Here is a 19,105-nt window from a genome sequence, read left to right on the forward strand (position 1 = left end):
AACAAAGTGAGGAACATTGTATGCCTCTATGTGTCTTTGCTTTAAAGATGAAAAACAATGTATACATTTTTGCTTGTGTATCACAGGATATATGATACTTACAAACATTGGTTGTCATAGTAAGAAGAATGAGTGAGAGGAGGACTTTTTAACTGCATGCCTTTGTGTATTTTTAAAACAAAGAAGTCCCCAGAGTGTATTTAATACTTCAATGGTTTCTTTTTTTCCTTTTCCTTCTCTTTTTAAAACTTCTAATTCTTTGATCCATCTGGAATTTATTTCTTGTATAAGAAGTGAGACATATTTTGGGGGATAAAATTGTGTGTGAATTCTACCCCAACTAGCTAGTTGTGTCAGCACCATTTAGTGAATAATCTGTTTTTTGCCCCACTATTAGAATTGCAGCTTTTGTCATTTACTAAATGTGTTTGGGACTATTTCTGATTGGTCTTGTTATTTTGGTCTCTTGTGTATTACCATACACTTTAAATTACTATCATTTTATAATTTTAATACAGATGGGGTTAGTTACCTGTTCATTACTCTTTTTTTCAGACTTTGACAATTCTGGTCTATGTGTTCTTCTAGATGAACTTTAGAATCATTCTGTGACATTCAAAAAGAAACCATAGAGATTTTTATTGAATACTGAATATTGATTGGGAATACTGAAATTGTAGGTGAAGTTTGGGGAAATTGACATCTTTATGTACTTTCTGTCCTGTGTTCTAATAGATTTTTATCTCTCAGTAGATTTTCAAACTTTGCTTTAAATGAGTCCTGTACAAATAAGTCTTGTATATTTCTTGTTTATTTATTTTAAAAAACATCAGACCCATGAATGGGAGTTTGTTTGTTTATTTTATTGAACAAATATTATAGAGAATCAAACAGGTAGTTTTTATTCTAGTGAGAGAAGACAGAATATACTCAAATAAAATGAAGTATGTAATCCATTTCAGATTATGATAAACCTATAAAGGAACCAAAAGGGTGATGAGATTGAGAGTAACTAGTGGGAGCTTACCTTTTATGTAAGGTGGTTGGAAAGACTCTTCTGAGATGACATTTGAACTGAGACCTTAAGTTTGAGGAGGAGCTAGCTACCTGAATGAGGCAGGAACAGCATTCCTGGCAGAGAGTAAAGAAGGACAAAGGCCCAGCTAGGAAGGACCTGGCAGAGAAGGGCTCCTGAAGAAACTGAAAGGAAACTCATGTTGCTGGGGCCTAGTGAGCAATCTGGAAAGTAAGCAGGCCAAATCAAGTAGGGCCTTGGGTCATCGTAAGTAGTTGAGACTTTATTTGCAGTGCGTAGGAAATCCTTGGGGAATCTGAAGCAGGAGAGTGACATGTTCTGATTTAAGGTTAAAAAAGAACACTTGGCTTTTGGAGTTGAGAAATTATTGAAGTGGGAAGCCCAGTTAGGAGTTTTTGCAGCAAGAGGTAAGGATGGTGGTAGTTAGATGGAGAGGCCTGGGAAGTTTCAGAGTCTGTGTGTGTGTGTGTGTGTGTGTGTGTGTGTGTGTGTGTGTGTGTAAGGAACAGCTAAACAACTTGCTGTTGGAGTGGGTGCTACTGAGAGCTAAGTACTGCTAGCTGCTGCAGAGGCTGTGTAGTGCAGAACAGAGCTGATCTTTGCCTTCACAGGTGTTTGATAGTTCTATTTGTTTCTAAAGTGTGTACCAAAATAAAGTAGGCTAAGAGCATTTGACTTTAAGATTTATGGAGCTCTGGGGTGTTGAGGGGGGTGCAGCAAAAAACACAGTCTGTTAATAACCCTTGTTTTATATTGCTTAATAACCTGTAGTCTCTGTTAGTGGGTCAAAGGGGAGGCAGCAGCAGATGATCTTTAAGGTATCTGTCTTTGAGTTAGAAAAACGTAGCTTGAGGAAGTTATGTAGCCTCCCTACAGCCTTAGAGCTAATAGTGGAACCAGACTTTTAGGTGAGCTCATGCACACACTAAGTCTTAGCACACTGCCTAGTATATATCTAGAACTCAATAAATGGTAACTTTTAGTAATATCCACTTAGATATTGTTATATCTATTAATTCAGGCCAAATATCTACATTAAAATTTTTCTTATCTCAATTTCTTTGTTCTTTTGTGTTAATCAAGGAGGGAATTGGCATGTAGTCATCCATTTTGCTTGTGAAATATATTTGTTCTTTTTTGTTTGTTTGTTTTGAGATGAAGTCTTGCTCTGTCGTCCAGCCTGGAGTGCAGGGGTGCGATTTTGGCTCACTGCAACCTCTGCCTCCCAGGTTCAAGTGATTCTTGTGCCTCAGCTTCCTGAGTAGCTGTGATTACAGGTGTGCACCACCACGCCTGGCTAATTTTTTCTATTTTTTTTTTTTTTGAGATGGAGTCTCACCCTGTCACCCAGGCTGGAATGCAGTGGTGGGATCTCTGCTCACTGCAACCTCTGCCTCCCGGGTCCAAGCAAATCTCCTGCCTCAGCCTCCCAAGTAGCTGGGATTAGAGGCACATGCCACTACACCTGGCTAATTTTTGTATTTTTAGTAGAGAGGGGTTTCACATGTTGGTCAAGCTGGTCTTGAACTCTTGACCTCGTGATCCTCCTGCCTCAGCCTCCTAAAGTGCTGGGATGACAGGTGTGAGCCACCATGCCCAGCCATATTTTTTGTATTTTTAATAGAGACAAGGTTTCACCAGGTTGGCCAGACTGGTCTTGAACTCCTGACCTCAAGTGATCCACCTTCTTCTGCTTCGCAAAGTGCTGGGATTAGAGACGTGAGCCACTGCGCTTGGCTGGTTTTGAAATATATTTGTTCTTATAAGTTGAGTGAGTGAGTGTTATTCAGTTCAGAGAATTAGTTCAATGTAGTCCCGACATACTACAGAGTTCTCAGTTGGATATTGTTACATTGTACTGCTGTCTTGGGACACCACTTTATGTAGAGGTAAAGTAACATCATTTTTCTTTCATTTAAGAATTATGTATTTATTATTTTTTGAGATAGAGTCTTGTTCTGTTGCTCAGGCTGGAGTGCAGTGGCATCTTGTCTCACTGCAACCTCTACCTCCTGAGTTCAAGTGATTCTCATGCTCAGCCTCCTGAGTAGCTGGGATTACAGACATGTGCCACCATGCCCGGTTAGTTTTTGTATTTTAAGTGTAGACGGGGTTTTGCCTTTTTTGGCCAGGCTGGTCTCAAACTCCTGGCTTCTAGTGATCCACTTGCCTCGGCCTCCCAAAGTGCTGGGATTACAGCCATAAGCCACTGTGCCTGGCCAGAATTACTTATTGAATATGTGTACCCATAGATTTATCAAATAATTATATCCTTATTAAAATTTTTCTTTCAATATCATACTTTATAAGAGGTAGGATAGGTTAACTAAAAAGCTTTTTCAGCTTCCATTTGTTTCTCTGTCTTTAAGTAAGATGTCATGATGTCAAAAGAGGCTGCAAATAAAATACCTTGTCAATGGCAATCCCCCAGATTAGATCCTAACCAAAAGGCTGAGAAGCAGTAGCTTTTTTCCCCACAAAGGGAAGAATGCTTTAGTTTATTTTACAGGAGAAAATTTATTCCAGTATAGCACCACTCTGGTCTTGTACAAATTACAGAATTCACTTAGATAATTTCTAGTCTTTCTTCTCCTGGATGCTGGACTCTGTAATAAGTTTAGGAGGTCGGCTTTCTTTAAATTATCCCCAGGTTGGAGGATTTTAGGTGTCAGGATGCCCGGGGTGGTGGTCCTTCTTAGCCTTGTCTTGCCTGACATACTTTTAGAATTGGTCTAGAGCTGGACAGCTTTGTGGGACCTGGTGTGACCTAATTTGCTTCAGTTTAATAACTAATATTTTAGCATTTGAATGTCGCAGAGGCATTGCCCTATCCCATACTTTTGTATCAGGAGGTTTTATTATTTTATCAGTTAAAAATTGCATATTTTGTAGGATCCTTCTTCTGCTTTGGTGAAATGTGGGCTTCACCTCTATTGTGACGCTTGGTGGATTCGTTCTTGCTCATCTGAAGTGGCGTCTGTGGTTCTGCCACAGTGAAGTATATTTTTAGCTTTTTTTTTTTTTTTGAGATGGAGTCTCGCTCTGTTGTCAAGCTGGAGTGCAGTGACACGATGCCAGCTCACTACAATCTTCACTTCCCAGCTTCAAGCGATTCCCCTGCCTCAGCCTCCCGAGTATCTGCGACTACAGGTGTGCGCCATCGTGTCCGGCTAATTTTTTTTTGTATTTTAGTAGAGATGGAGTTTCACCATGTTGGCCAGGATGGTCTTGATTTCCTGATCTTGTGATCCACAGGCCTTGGCCTCCCAAAGTGCTGGGATAACAGGTGTGAGCCACTGTGCCCGGCCATTTTTAGCTTTTTTTCCAAGATAGCTTAGGCCACCTTGAACACCTTTGCATAACACATTTTGGTTATGCAAAGGTTGTGGGCCAAAAGCCAGGAGTTCTTGCTGAGAGGAAAAATTGCTTGTTTTTTGGCAGGATAGTATTTGAAATTTTGTTGTTGCAAGATTTTCCTGTTGAGTAAATATGTGTGTGTTTATTTAGTATGAGAAGATTTAAAAAGGAACTTAAATAGATCAATTTCATTTTGCAATATTGTGTTACCTGTTTGCAATATGTAAGAGGCTAGTTCTGGGTTTATCTGTATAATTCAGTTAGAAGTGCTATTGTCTTTTATGACAGTGATGTATAATTATTACTATATTGTTCTCATCCTAAAACATTATATGTTGATATTTAAGAGATGAGGAAGTTGCTTATAAAATCTTGATCAGATTTCTTAAACAATTCATAGAATTTTTTTAGTTCATGAGTCAACCATGTAACTACCCTGAGTTAATGAGTTTTGGTGCTAAGAACTGAAATTATAATTTGATACTGCCACTTAAGGTGCTCCCTTCCCCTTCAGTCTGAACTTTAGATTCTTTCATTTCAGTGGGTTTCAAATGTAAAGTATTCTGCCAAGGTATCTTAGTGAGCCAGGACTGGAGTGAAGGGTGGAGGGAGGGATGGGGAAGGGCAGGGGGAGACTGAAAAGATGAATCCTAGGTCTTCCATTCTCAGTAGATCAGAATGTTTCCCCATTGTACCTTTTGCACATTTAGCTTTCATTTAAGACTTTTGAGGAAAACATTCTGGTTAGAAAACAAGATCTGAGCACTGTTGCCATGTATCTCATGGATAAGTTTTGAGGAAGGAGGTTGTAGTGGTCTCCAGGCTGCAGTTCATGTGAGGACAGGAAGGGCTTGCTTTGACCTGTAAATTTGTATGCTAGTAGGGGCTAATTTCCTGATTTTGCTAGTTTTTTTTTTTTCCTTCTGTATTTGGCGAATAGTACTTTTAAATAAAACTGACTTTTTTGTTTTTTTTGAGATAATAAAGTTAAACTTCATTAAAGTCATACCACAAAACCAGGAAAACAGGAAGGATTACTGAGACGAGGGAAAAAATGGAGAAGTCACTTAACTTGTGACTTTGAGTGACATTGAGTGTAATTGTTGAACTCAGGACTTACCATAGTTGAAAGTTAAACAAAGTGCAATAAAAAATTGTACCTCATGGGTTTCTAATCATTTAGGCCACTGTTAGAAAAAAATGGGATGACCCTGGGTTAAAATCTTTTTTTTTGCCTCTGCATTCCATTTATAGCTTTATTTATTTGGGATGTCTGAGTTGGGAGGAGAGCGCAGAGATAGATCACTTAAAGCATGTTTTAGGACAGCAGATCAGAATTAGTTGGAAAACTTTTACAAAATGCATGAACGTTCATATAGTGAAATACTCTTGTTTTTGGACAGAGTTTCATTCTTGTTGCCCAGGCTGGAATGCAATGGCATGATCTCGGCTCACCACAACCTCTGCCTCCCGGGTTCAAGCGATTCTCCTTCCTCAGCCTCTCGAGTAGCTGGGATTAGAGGCATGTGCCACCATGCCTGTCTAATTTTTGTATTTTCAGTAGAGACGGGGTTTCAGCATGTTGGTCAGGCTGGTCTCGAACTCTCGACCTCAGGTGATCCCCCCGCCTCAGCCTCCCAAAGTGCTGGGATTACTGGCGTGAGCCACCGCGCCTGGCCCATATAGTGAAATACTCTTTAGCAATAGAAAGAACCATAGATGCATGAGAATAATTGCCAAGATGTATTTTTTTTTGGGGGGGAACGGAGTCTCGCTCTGTTGCCCAGGCTGGAGGTTGGTGATGTGATCTTGGCTCACTGCAAGCTCTGCCTCCTGGGTTCATGCCATTCTCCCCACCTCAGCCTCCTGAGTAGCTGGGACTGCAGGCGCCCGCCACCATGCCTGGCTAACTTTTTTGTATTTTTAATAGAGACGGGGTTTCACCATGTTAGCCAGGATGATCTTGATCTCCTGACCTCGTGATCCACCTGCCTCAGCCTCCCAAAGTGCTGGGATTACAGGTGTGAGCCACCGTGCCAGGCCAACCAAGATGTATTAAGTAATAAAAGCAAGATACAGAACAGTGTGTTTCTAGTATGCCACCATTTACATAGGGGAAAAAGTGTGAGTGTATGTACGTGTAGGATATTTCTAAAGGACACTCTAGAAACTAGTAACTTTGGTTGCCTTCTGGGAGGGTAACTGGGTAGCAGCTGGAGGAGAAGGGTGAGGAGATTTTTCACTTTGTATTCTGTGGTACTTTAAAAAACTCTTAAGTCCTGCATATAATGTTTATTTCCAAAAAGATCAACCCTCCCCACAATGCCACATGTTGGCTTTTCCCCTTCCACTTGGAGCAGTTGCAGATGTATAGATGAGGCGAAAGTTCCTCAGGTGGTTTTAATGTGTGGTCTCACGGAACATCTCAGCTCCTCCTCAGTTCACTACTTGCTGAGAAAGCCGCAAAGCATTGCAGAAAACATTAGTTTTTCCCATTTTGCCACAGACAATTTTGTGATATTGGAGGAATTATTGACTTTCTCTGATCTTCACATTTCTCACCTGTCAAATCAGTGTTAGCTGGGTAATCTCAACCTTCCAATCCTTAAGATTTGCTGACCTCCATGCCTCGGGCCTTGGAAGGGAGCAGGGAGAAATCAAACTGAGGGATATCTGGTCAGTCTTCTGACTCTTCTCCTGGTCAGCTTTCACAACAGCAGGAAACGTGACATCAGGAGAAAGGATGATATATTTATTTAAAATATTTATATATTACATGGTACCACATGCAGTTTTTAAAGTTCTTTCTTTTTTTTTTTTTTGAGAGGGAGTCTGGACCCCTCACCCAAGCTGGAGTGCAGTGGTGCCATCTCAGCTCACTGCAACCTCTGCCTCCCAGCTTCAAGTGATTCTCTTGCCTCAGCCTCCCAAGTAGCTGGGTTTACAGGCGTGTGCCACCATGCCTGGCTAATCTTTTGTATCTTTAGTAGAGACTGGGTTTCACCATGTTGGCCAGGCTGGCCTTGAACTCTGACCTCGTGATCTGCCCGCATTGGCCTCCTAAAGTGCGTGAGCCACCACGCCTGGCCATAAAGTTCTTTCTATACGTTTTTTCTTTTATTTTTTGAGTCAGAGTTTCATTGTGTCACCCAGGCTGGAGTGCAGTGGCACAATCATGGCTCACTGCAGTCTTGACCTCCTGGGCTCAAGTGATCCTCCTGCCTCAGCCTCCCAGGTAGCTGGGACCATGGGTGTGTACCGCCATGCCTAATTATTTTTTCTTTTTTTTTTTTTTTTTTGAGACAGAGTCTCGCTCTTTCACCGAGGCTGCAGTGCAGTGGCCCGATCTTGGCTCACTGCAAGCTCCACCTCCTGGGTTCACGCCATTCTCCTGCCTGTCTCTCGAGTAGCTGGGACTACAGGCACCCACCACCACGCCCAGCTCCTTTTTTGTATTTTTAATAGAGACGGGGTTTCACCATGTTAGCCAGGATGGTCTCGATCTCCTGACCTCACGATCCGCCCGCCTCGGCCTCCCAAAGTGCTGGGATTATATGCGTGAGCCACCGCACCTGGCCACCTAACTAATTATTATTATTATTATTTTAATTTTCTTGTAGAGATAGGTCTGGCTTCATTGCCCAGGCTGGTCTTGAATACTTGGCCTTAGGAGATCCTCCGATCTTGACTTCCCAAAGTGCTGGGATTACAGGTGTGAGCCACTGTGGCCAGCCTATAAGTTTTGTTTTAAAGTTAGATTGAATGACAATTCCCTAGAAAATTTTATTTTCTAAACCTAACTGGATAAAGAATATATTGATAAAAACTGGGAAATTGATCAATTTGTCATACTGAATTATTTTTTGAATTTGCCCTCTTTCCAAATACCTTGAAGTGATGGAAACAAAATTAAAACTTTACTAATAAAGTATTAAATGGGTGGAGATTTTATATATATAAAATTATATGTTATATTTTTATGTATACAATTATATAATTTTCATCTTATATTTAAATTCTATTTTTTTAAAACCACCCAATTAGGTAATAATAGAACTCCGGTCTTAAAGTAAGAGTGTATGTACACACATGCACATGTGTATATGTGTATATAAAATTTTTGTCATGGGAGTTTTATATATAATTAAGATAGAAATTATATATTATGGCACACATTTCTATACATATGTAATATTCTCTACCATATGTATGTAAAATACTCCCATATTATGTGTAACATAAATATTTGTGTTATCCTGAAACATAAACATAGATAATCATGTTTTAGGATGGGAATACTCAGGAGTATAAGGGTACCTGTTCTCCCATTAGTCAGTCTGTGAATTCCATATTTATGTGTTCTCATCCAGAATTTCTCTGGGACCTGACAAGCTGACTCTGATGCTTGTGTGTAAGAGGAAATGTGCTAGAATAGCTGGGAAGGTGGTGAAAGTAGCAGCAACAACAAAGCACAGTGAGGTGAAACTTGCTCTGCTGGATATGAAACCTCATAATACCAGAGTAATTTGAAAAGTGTGGCATTGGCACAAGAAAAGACAGACAAATCAAATTAGTCTAGAATTGTGGACAAGTAGGAATATACTTTTTAATGAGGATGGCTTTTTCTTTCTTTCTTTTTTTTTTGCCCCAGCTGGTGTGCAATGGCGTGATCTTGGCTCACTGCAACCTCCGCCTCCCAGGCTCAAGCAATTCTCCTGCCTCAGCCTCCCAAGTAGCTGGGATTACAGGCGCATGTCACCATGCCCGGCTAATTTTTGTATTTTTAGTAGAAAAGAAGTTTCACCACGTTGGCCAGGCTGGTCTCGAACTCCTGACCTCAAGTGATCCACCAGCCTCAGCCTCCCAGAGTGCTGGGATTACAGGAGGAACCACCGCTCCTGGCCTTCTTTTTCTTTATTTGCTATTTCAGTTCCATAGAAGCATGCAAAGAGTAACATAACAAATGTCCATCTACCTACCATCTGTGATTACAAAACTTAGTATTTTATCATCCTTGCTTCAGAATTATTTAATAAAGACAATACTTCCTCTGTACAAATGCTTACCTTAAAACTACTCTTGAAATCTTTTCACAATTGACTTATCAACTCCCAAATTTAAAACCATGTATTTTTGTCTTTATATTCCTCAGACGTTTATAGAAAGGTATTTACTGAGCAGTTACTATGTGCCAGATATTATGCTGTTTTTATATACTGTTTTTACTTTATATAGCTAATTATATTATTTGTCACATATTAACCTATTTTAAATATGAAAAGAAATGACGCATGAATGTTTTCAAACCTTGGTAACTTTTATTAAGTAAATACTTGAGAGGAAGCTTTTACTGGTAATTGTGGTTTTATTTATGTAGCTGTAGTTATAATTTATTAGAAGTACACTTGGTGTTTTAGTTCTTATTAATTCTATTTTTTTCCCATCCTGTTGAGATGGTTTCCTAGAAACATGATTGTTTATTGGCGTTGATCTCACAGTCTGGTGAGGACTTCTTTACTGATAATGTCAAGTTCAGGTTATCCTCCCAACCAAGGAGCATTCAGCACAGAATAAAGTTGTTATCCTCCTCACTCTGTAAAGTATACATTTCCCAGCACCTGCCACCAGCAGATAAGGAACAAATACTATGCAAATTGCATGTTTTTTGTGTTTTTCTTTACTTTTCCTATTTAATACACATGTTGGTAGAAACCACCAAATTTACCTTTTTTTGAAGTGGCAAGAGCTATTTACAAAGACGAGGAACCAAAGGTTGGGAATTAATTATTTCTGTCTTCTTACTGTGGCTTTATGCCGATTTCAGGAGTTGAACTTGTCTTTGCTTTTGATGATAGGAGTTGATGATAAATAGAAAACTTATCAATTCTCTAGAATTTCTAGGGTAAGACCTATATTTATACTCTCAAGTTGTGCTTGAGTTTTAAGCTGGCCAGATAACTTGGCATGTCTTGAGTGATGGCCAGGATAAAGACCACTGTCTTCTTGAGAGATTGATGGTAGGAAGATTTGCATAGTAGGTAGGAAGGAAGGAAGGGATGGTAGATAGGAAGGAAGACTTTATCATAGGAAGAGTTTGTAAGAGATTGATTTACCTTGTGTAAAATAAAGTATGAGGTGAAATAATCATCTCAGAGTAGACCAAGGATGTAGGTGTAAGAGGTTTAAAGAAAAATAGGAAAGGATGGGATAAAACAGTCATCTCAGAGACTAAGAAAGCAGATTTGTCACCAAAATGTACTACGGGGTCCTACCGAGGACTCCTTTGAAGTGTAGGCATGATTACAGACTTAGAATGGACATTCCTACGTTGTTTCTGTGTAGGGAGGCATTTAGTCTTTTACCATTATGTGTAATGTTAGTTGCACGTTTTTTTTGATGCCTTTTTTGGTTGAAGAGGTTGCTTTCTGTTCCAAGTTTGAGAATTTCTGTCATGATTGGGTGTTGAATTTTGCTTGTGTTGTCCCCCTACCCCAGTGTTATTCATCTGATTACCAATTTTCCGGATTATTGTTGCTGCTGGTTTTTTCATAAAATCAGGCCGGGTGCAGTGGCTCACGCCTGTAATCCCAGCACTTTGGGAGGCTGAGGCGGGTGGATCACTTGAGGTCAGGAGTTTGAGACCAGCCTGGCCGACATGGTGAAACCCCATCTCTACTAAAAATATGAAAAAATTAGCCAGGCATCGTGACAGGCACCTGTAATCCCAGCTACTTGGGAGGCTGAGGCAGGAGAATTGCTTGAACCCGGGAGGCAGAGGTTGCAGTGAGCCAAAATCATGCCGGTGCACTCCAGCCTGGGCAACAAGAGTGAAACCCCATCTTAAAAAAAACAAAATTAACTTTGCAGTTTAGTTTATATATATACGCACATATATCTATATTAGAATGCATTCATTATATGTGTACATTGTAACAAATTTTGACAAATTCATAAACTCATAGAACCATCACCAAAATGAAGATGAACAACATTTCTAACACTCCAGCATGTTCCTTGGCACTCCATCCTCCTTGGCACCCTCCCGTGTCAGTCCTCCTCCCCCACTTTGTACTAACTTCATCTCCTAGGAAACCACTGATCTGCTTTCTATCATAAAACATTGTACACGTTCTGAGCTTCATGGGAACTCTTTTATCTATGACCTCTTTTGCTTCCCATAATACTTTTGTGATCTATCCATGTCTGGCATGTCTCAGTTCATTCCTTTTTATTGTTGAGTATGGGTATACCACAATTTGTTTATCCAGTCACCTATTCCAGTTTTTGATTATTATAAGTAAAATTACTTAGAAAACATATATCTATATATTCGTTGTATCTAAATTATTAAAAGAAGTATTGCCTCATTTTCTTAACAGTATCCTTTGGAGAGCGTACATTTTTTATTTTTATCAAGTCCGATGTAGTTTATTTTTTGAGACAGAGTCTTGCTCTGTCGCCTAGGCTGGAGTGCTTTGGTGCCATCTCAGCTCACTGCAACCTCTGCCTCCCAGGTTCAAGCAATTCTCCTGCCTCAGCCTCCTGAGTAGCTGGAATTACAGGCATGTGCCACCACGCCCAGGTAATTTTTGTATTTTTAGTAGAGATGGAGTTTCTCCATGTTAGCCAGGCTGGTCTCGAACTCCTGACCTCAGGTGATCCGCCCTCCTCAGCCTTCCAATGTGCTGGGATTACAGGTGTGAGCCACTGCACCCAGCCCCGATGTATTATTTTTATTGTTCATTTTTTGTGCTTTTTGTGTCAAACCTAAGACGTTTTTGCCAAATTCAAGGTCACTAAGATTTTCACTTACGTTTTCTTTTTTTCTATTTTTGTTTTGTTTTTCATTTTGTTTTTTTGAGACGAAGTCTTACTCTGTCGCCCAGACTGGAGTGTAGTGGTGCAATCTTGGCTCACTGCAAGCTCCGCCTCCTGGGTTCACACCATTCTCCTGCCTCAGCTAATTTTTTTTGTATCTTTAGTAGAGATGAGAGGTTTCACCCTGTTAGCCAGGATGGTCTCAATCTGCTGACCTTGTGATCCACCCGCCTTGTCCTCCCAAAGTGCTGGGATTACAGGTGTGAGCCATCGTGCCCGACCAATTTTCACTTATGTTTTCTTCTCTAAGTTTTATAATTATAGGTCTTTCATTTAGGTAAATTACCTATTTTGAATTAAAATTTTGTATGTGGTGTGGTAAGCATTGAGTTTCAGTCTTTCTGCATTAAGAATGATGTTAGCTTGGAGAGTGTTCTTTACTCCTGTGTTTTCTTAAGGGGTTGTGTAGGATTGGTACTTTCCTTTGAGATGGAGTCTTGCTCTGTCATCCAGGCTGGAGTGCAGTGGTACGATCTCAGCTCACTGCAACCTCCATCTCCCAGGTTCAAGTGATTCTACTGCCTCAGCCTCCTGAGTAGTTGGGATTACAGGTGCGTGCCACCACACGTGGCTAATTTTTGTATTTTCAGTAGAGATGGGGTTTCACCGTGTTGGCCAGGCTGGTCTCAAACTTCTGAACTCAAGTGATCCGCCCGCCTCAGCCTCCCAAAATGTTGGGATTATAGGCATGAGCCACTGCGCCTGGCCTTTTCTTTCTTTTCTTTTCTTTTCTTTTCTTTTCTTTCTTTCTTTCTTTCTTTCTTTCTTTCTTTCTTTCTTTCTTTCTCTTTCTTTCTTTTTCTTTCTTTCTCTTTCTTTTTTTCTTTTTCTTTCTTCCTTCCTTTCTCTCTCTCTCTCTCTCTCTTTCTCTCTCTCTCTCCTCTTTCTCCTTTTTCTTTCTTTGAGTCTCGCTCTGTCACCCAGGTTAGAGTGGGCAATTGCGTGATCTCGGCTCACTGCAACCTCTTCTTCCTGGTTCAAGCAATTCTCCTGCTTCAGCCTCCCAAGTAGCTGGGATTACAAGCGCCCGCCACCATGCTTGGCTAATTTTTTGTATTTTTAGTAAGGTTTCGCCATGTTGGCCAGGCTGGTCTCAAACTCCTGACCTTAGGTTATCTACCTGCCTCAGCCTCCCAAAGTGCTGGGATTTCAGGTGTCAGCCCACTACGTGGTGGCCGGGATTGATACTTTTTCATCCTTAGAAATTTGATAGAATTTATCAGTGAAACTGTTGGGCCCAGAACTTTTTTTGTGGAAGAATTTAAATATGAATTCAATTTCTTTAATAGTTATAATTCAGATACTCAATTTTTTCTTGAGTCAGTTTGCGTATATTTTGTTGTTTAAGGTATCAGATTTATTGACATAATTTGTCTCAATATTTCCTCATCATTTCAGTGCCTTTAAGATATGTTGCGATGTTGTTCCTCATGTTGATAATGTTTGTTTTTATTATTTTTTAATCAATCTGCCTAGAGGTTTATCAGTTTAATAGATTTTTGAAGAACTAGCTTTGGTTTCAATCATTTTCACTATTTTTCTATTTCACTGATTTCTACTCTTTATTGTTTTTTTCCTTCTCTAATTGCCTGTGTATATTTCATCACTTCATTCTTTTTGTATATTCAAGTTTTCTTCTGATATTATTGTGTTTTTGCCTGAAGCACTTCATTTCTCTCAGTTTAGGTCTTTTGGCAATTAATTCTCTCAGATTTTATTTGCCTGAAAAAGTTTTTATTTCTGAAGACTATTTTCACTAGATACAGAATTCTAAGTTGACAGTTTCAGTATTTTAAGAGATGTCATATCATTGTATTCTGGCTTGTATGGTTTCTGACTAGAAGCCTGTGGTCATTCTTAATTTTTGTTCATTAATATATAAAACACATTTTCCCCCCTGTGGCTACTTGTTTTTTTTTTGAGGCATTCTTGCTCTGTGATTCAGGCTGGAGAGCACTGGTACAATCTCGGCCCACTGCAGCCTCCACCTCCTGGGTTCAAGCAATTCTCATGCCTCAGCCCCCTGAGTAGCTGGAGCTGCAGGCACGTGCTACCATGCCCAGCTACTTTTTTTTTTTTTTTTTGAGATGGAGTTTCACTCTTGTTGCCCAGGCTGCAGTGCAATGATGCGATCTTGGCTCACCACAACCTCCGCCTCCCAGGTTCAAGTGATTCTCCTGCCTCAGCCTCACGAGTAGCTGGGATTACAGGCATGCGCCACCATGCCCGGCTAATTTTGTATTTTTAGTAGAGATGGGGTTTCACCATGTTGGTCAGGCTGGTCTCAAACTCCTGACCTCAGGGGACCCATCAACCTCAGCCTCCCAAAGTGCTGAGATTACAGGCATGAGCCACTGTGCCCAGCCCCAGCTAATTTTTTGTATTTTTAGTAGGGACAAGTTTTCGCTATGTTGGCCAGGCTGGTCTCGAACTCCTGGCCTCAAGTGATCTGCCTGCCTAACGTATTCTAATATTTTTCCCAGAGTCTTTTTGGTTCAATTTTTCTTTTTTTTTTTAAAGCATACTGAAGTTTAAAATGTTTTTACTGCCATCAAATCTTTTTTCTATAATGTTTATTAACCTTTATGCCTAATTGCCCTTTCTTCCCTGATTTCAGATAAATACCCACACATTTTCTTTGCGTTTTCATGCAATGAAGAGTAATTTAAAAGATAGTAAATGTATCTACAATTTATTTTCAAATAGTTCAGCCAAAATGAAGTTTTATACACATACATAGACACACACAGAAAGCAAATATGTTAAAATATTAACTACTGGTGAATCTAGATGAAGGATAAATGAGTGTCCATTATACTGTTCCTTCAACTTTTAAGTGAATTTGAAATTTTTCAAAATAGTAAGTTGGATGGGGAAAAATTCTTTGCCATAAGCTAGAAATTAGCTAAGCTTCTAGGTGTTTTGTGACCCACCTTATCATGTGAAACATCTTTATCATACAGTAGTCTGTGGGGTTTATAAGAAATGTTCTGCTGCATTAAAAAAAAGAAATATAAAAATATAGTGAATAAAGGTCATCTTCCATGGCTGAATACATTACCACAAATGTAATTTATAGAATTTCTTTTTTTAGCAGAAAAGTGTCTTAAAAACTCATTCATTAAATTGAAACATGTTGTGTTGTAGTGTGACCCATTTCCATGTTATAGTTGAGAAACTCGGTGTTCAGAAAAATTAAGTGACCTAGTTAGTACCTCCTGAGTTGGAATTAACCCAGGACCCCTGAGTCTAGTCCTGCTTTTTTTCCTCTAAAGTGTAAACCATGACCACTACTACTAACTAATACTTCTCTTTCTGTCTCCCTCTCCCCATTCTCTCCCAACTGCCCACCTCCAGAAGTAAGGATTTAAAAAGAACTAACATTTGTTAGATTTTTTTTTAAATGTTAAGCCTAGGTATACCATTTATACAAGAATTAAATAAGCTTGAAAGAAAAAATTACCTACAGTTTTACCAGTTAAAAGTTATTAACATTTTCATGTTGATTCTTCCCTAATTGTGTGTGTATTATTTTAATTTTAATTTAATTTAATTTCATTTTATGGGTTTTTTTTTTTTTTTTTTGCTGCTGCTCCTTGTGGAACAGGGCTAACCCATAGGCAGTGTGTCCAGAGTCAGCCCGTATGAATATTTTAATGTGCTCCCTTTGTACATTCTGTTTAACTTTACTTTTGCTTAAATAACATGCTTAGCTTCTTTTTGTGCCAGTAGGTTTACAACTGTATTGTTAGTGGCTACTTAGTATTCCACATATGAATAAATAAAGTTATTTATTTAATCAATTGTCATACATTTAGGTTGCCTGTTTCTTCAGAAGTACGGTGTTGTGACGTGCATTTTTTTTTTTTTTTTTTTGAGACAGAGTCTTACTTTGTTGCCCAGGCTGGAGTGCAGTGGCACGATCTTGACTCACTGCAACCTATACCTCCCAGCGATTCTCCTGCCTCAGGCTCCTGAGTAGCTGGGACTACAGGCTCATGCCACCAAGTTCAGCTAATTTTTGTATTTTTAGTGGAGACAAGGTTTCACCATGTTGGCCAGGCTGGTCTCGAACTCCTGACCTCAGGTGATCTGCACACCTTGGCCTCCCAAAGTGCTGGGATTATAGGCATGAGCCACTGCAGCTGGCCCATACATTATTTAGGTTGTTTTTTTTTGTATGCATTCTTTCTTACTTCCTTAAGGTAGCTTTCTTTTAGTATAATTAATTACAGACAGGTTGATTTTTAAGGTTCAGTGGGTATTTCCAGATTGTCCTGCAAAAGACTAGGGCCAGTTCTTAACTCCTGACAACAGTGTATAAAGGTACCCACTTCTTGACCGGGTGCAGTGGTTCACACATGTAATCCCAGCACTTTGGGAGGCTGAGGCAGGCAGATCACCAGAGGTCAGGAGTTCAAGACCAGCCTGGCCAACATGGTGAAACCCTGTCTCTACTAAAAATACAAAAATTAGCCGGGTGTGATGGCAGGCACCTGTAATCCCAGCTACTCAGGAGGCTGAGGCAAGAGAATCATTTGAACCTGGGAGGCAGAGGTTGCAGTGAGCTGAGATTGCACCACTGCACTCCAGCCTGGGGAACAAGAGTGAGACTTTGTCTCAAAAAATAAAAAATAAAAATAAAAATATATAAAGGTACCCACTCCTCCTGTATCCTTGCTGACACCATGTTTATTGTTTAACAAAAAGATTAATTTGATGAATGATTGCTTTTAACTTATACTTATTATTTGTTAGTAAAATTTAACATTTTTTAATTTGTTTATTAGTTATTTTTCCTGTGTTGTAAATTGTTTTTTCATATATGTTGCCCATTTTTCTGTTGGTTTATTTTATATTGAGTTGTTAGAGTGCATGTTTTGCAAATGGTTTCCCTATTTAATCATTTGCCTTTTTAATTTGTTATTACTGTTTTGATAAGCAGAAGATTGTGTTTTTGCATGTGTGGTTTTTTTTTGTTTTTTTGTTTGAGACGGAGTCTTCCTCTGTCACCCAGGTTGGAGTGCAGTGGTGCCATCTCTGCTCACCGTAACCTCAGCCTCCCAAGTAGCTGGGATTACAGGCTCGCACCACCACACCTGGTTGATTTTTGTATTTTTAGTAGAGATGGGGTTTTACCATGTTGGCCAGGCTGGTCTCAAACACCTCAACTCCAGTGATCTGTCTGCCTCGGCCTCCCAAAATGCTGGGATTACAGGTGTGAGCCATCGTGCCCAGCAGAAGATTGTTTTTTATTTTATCCATCAATTTTTCTTTTTTAAAAATGAATGTCTTTTATATCTTTTGCTTTTGCCTTCCTGAATGCAAGATAATGTGAATCTTTTTTTTTTTTAACTTGAGGCTTTTTGCGATTTGCTAATAAGCCTCTTATAAATGTTTGCTATTACTTGGCTTTTTTTGATGTAAGATATGAGGTAAGAATCTAATTCTTTTTCTTCAGGATTGGTATCTGGCTGTTTCAATCCAAGATTGTAAGCTTCATGAAGGCAGATATCTGTCTATTTTGATCCACCACCCTATTCCTGTTATATAAGTAGGCACTTAAGGATTTGGTTTCTTATTAAATATTTAATATTTAGAAAGGAAGTCAGTGGAAAATATTTATTTCTAATATTAATTCTTTGGGCATGCATCAGAATCACCTGAGGAGCACTTTTGAAGTCTGCTGAATCAAAATGTAATCTTTTTTGCTATTATATATGTTTCTGTAACACAAACTTACTCATATGCATATAGTGGGAGAATGATATTAATGTATCATGAAAGTCCTGGTGGTTCACCAAAGATCTTTCTTTATGCATTAACATTTCTAAGTTCTCAGCAGTACGCTGTCTCATAATGAAAGAAAAAGGCTTCACAACACATGAAGATTTAAAAATATTTGAACATTCTCCCTTTACTTTTCATTTAGTGCAAGTAGTAACTGGTTTAGTGAATTTAATAACTGTTGTGCTTTTCACAGTGTTAGTGAAGATTCGAGCATTGAAAAGACAATGTGAAGACAAATTTTCTTGTATGTTTTTAACGTTGATATAGGAGGGAGGGGGAGAAAAAGGTTGATCAAGATGGTTATATGCCAAATCTGACTTTTTTTTCTTTTTTTTTGCGACGGAGTCTCGCTCTGTCACCCATGCTGGAGTGCAATAGTGCAATCTCAGCTCACTGCAACCTCTCCCTCCTGGGTTCAAGCCATTCTCCTGCCTCAGCCTCCCGAGTAGCTGGGACTACAGGTGCTCGCCACCACGCCCAGCTAATTTTTGTATTTTTTTAGTAGAGACGGGGTTTCACCATGTTGGTCAGGCTGGTCTCGAACTCCTGAACTTGTGATCTGCCCACCTTGGCATCCCAAAGTGCTGGGATTACAGGCATGAGCCACCATGCCTGGCCACTGATATTTTATTTAGATGAAACATACTGGTTTATTTTGGAAGCCAATGACCTCACGGATTTACCTCTTAAGAGAGGAATCATAAACTGTAGGGCTTAAAGCTGCCAAACATTGACCGTATGCCAGATGCAAAGGATACTGGAGCTTTAACTCTATTAAGTCTATTAGAATTGTTATTGCTTTTATTGGTGCTTTCCTTACAGAATTGTACAGGTTTTAGGGTATAGCCATAATCTTATTTTCCCAGAAGGCCTCTTAGATTCAGTGCATACTATTACAAAGTATGAGGCTTTTCATCAATGTGTATTAGCTGAAATATCTGTACTAAGGTGTTTTGAAGCAACTATCCAGTTATCTCCTGTATGCGTTCTTGGCTCAGAATTATTGACTTTTCACAGTTCCTTAATCATTATTTAATACATTTT

Source organism: Pan troglodytes, chromosome 6 (assembly GCF_028858775.2).
Source record: "Pan troglodytes isolate AG18354 chromosome 6, NHGRI_mPanTro3-v2.0_pri, whole genome shotgun sequence".
NCBI lineage: Eukaryota > Metazoa > Chordata > Mammalia > Primates > Hominidae > Pan > Pan troglodytes.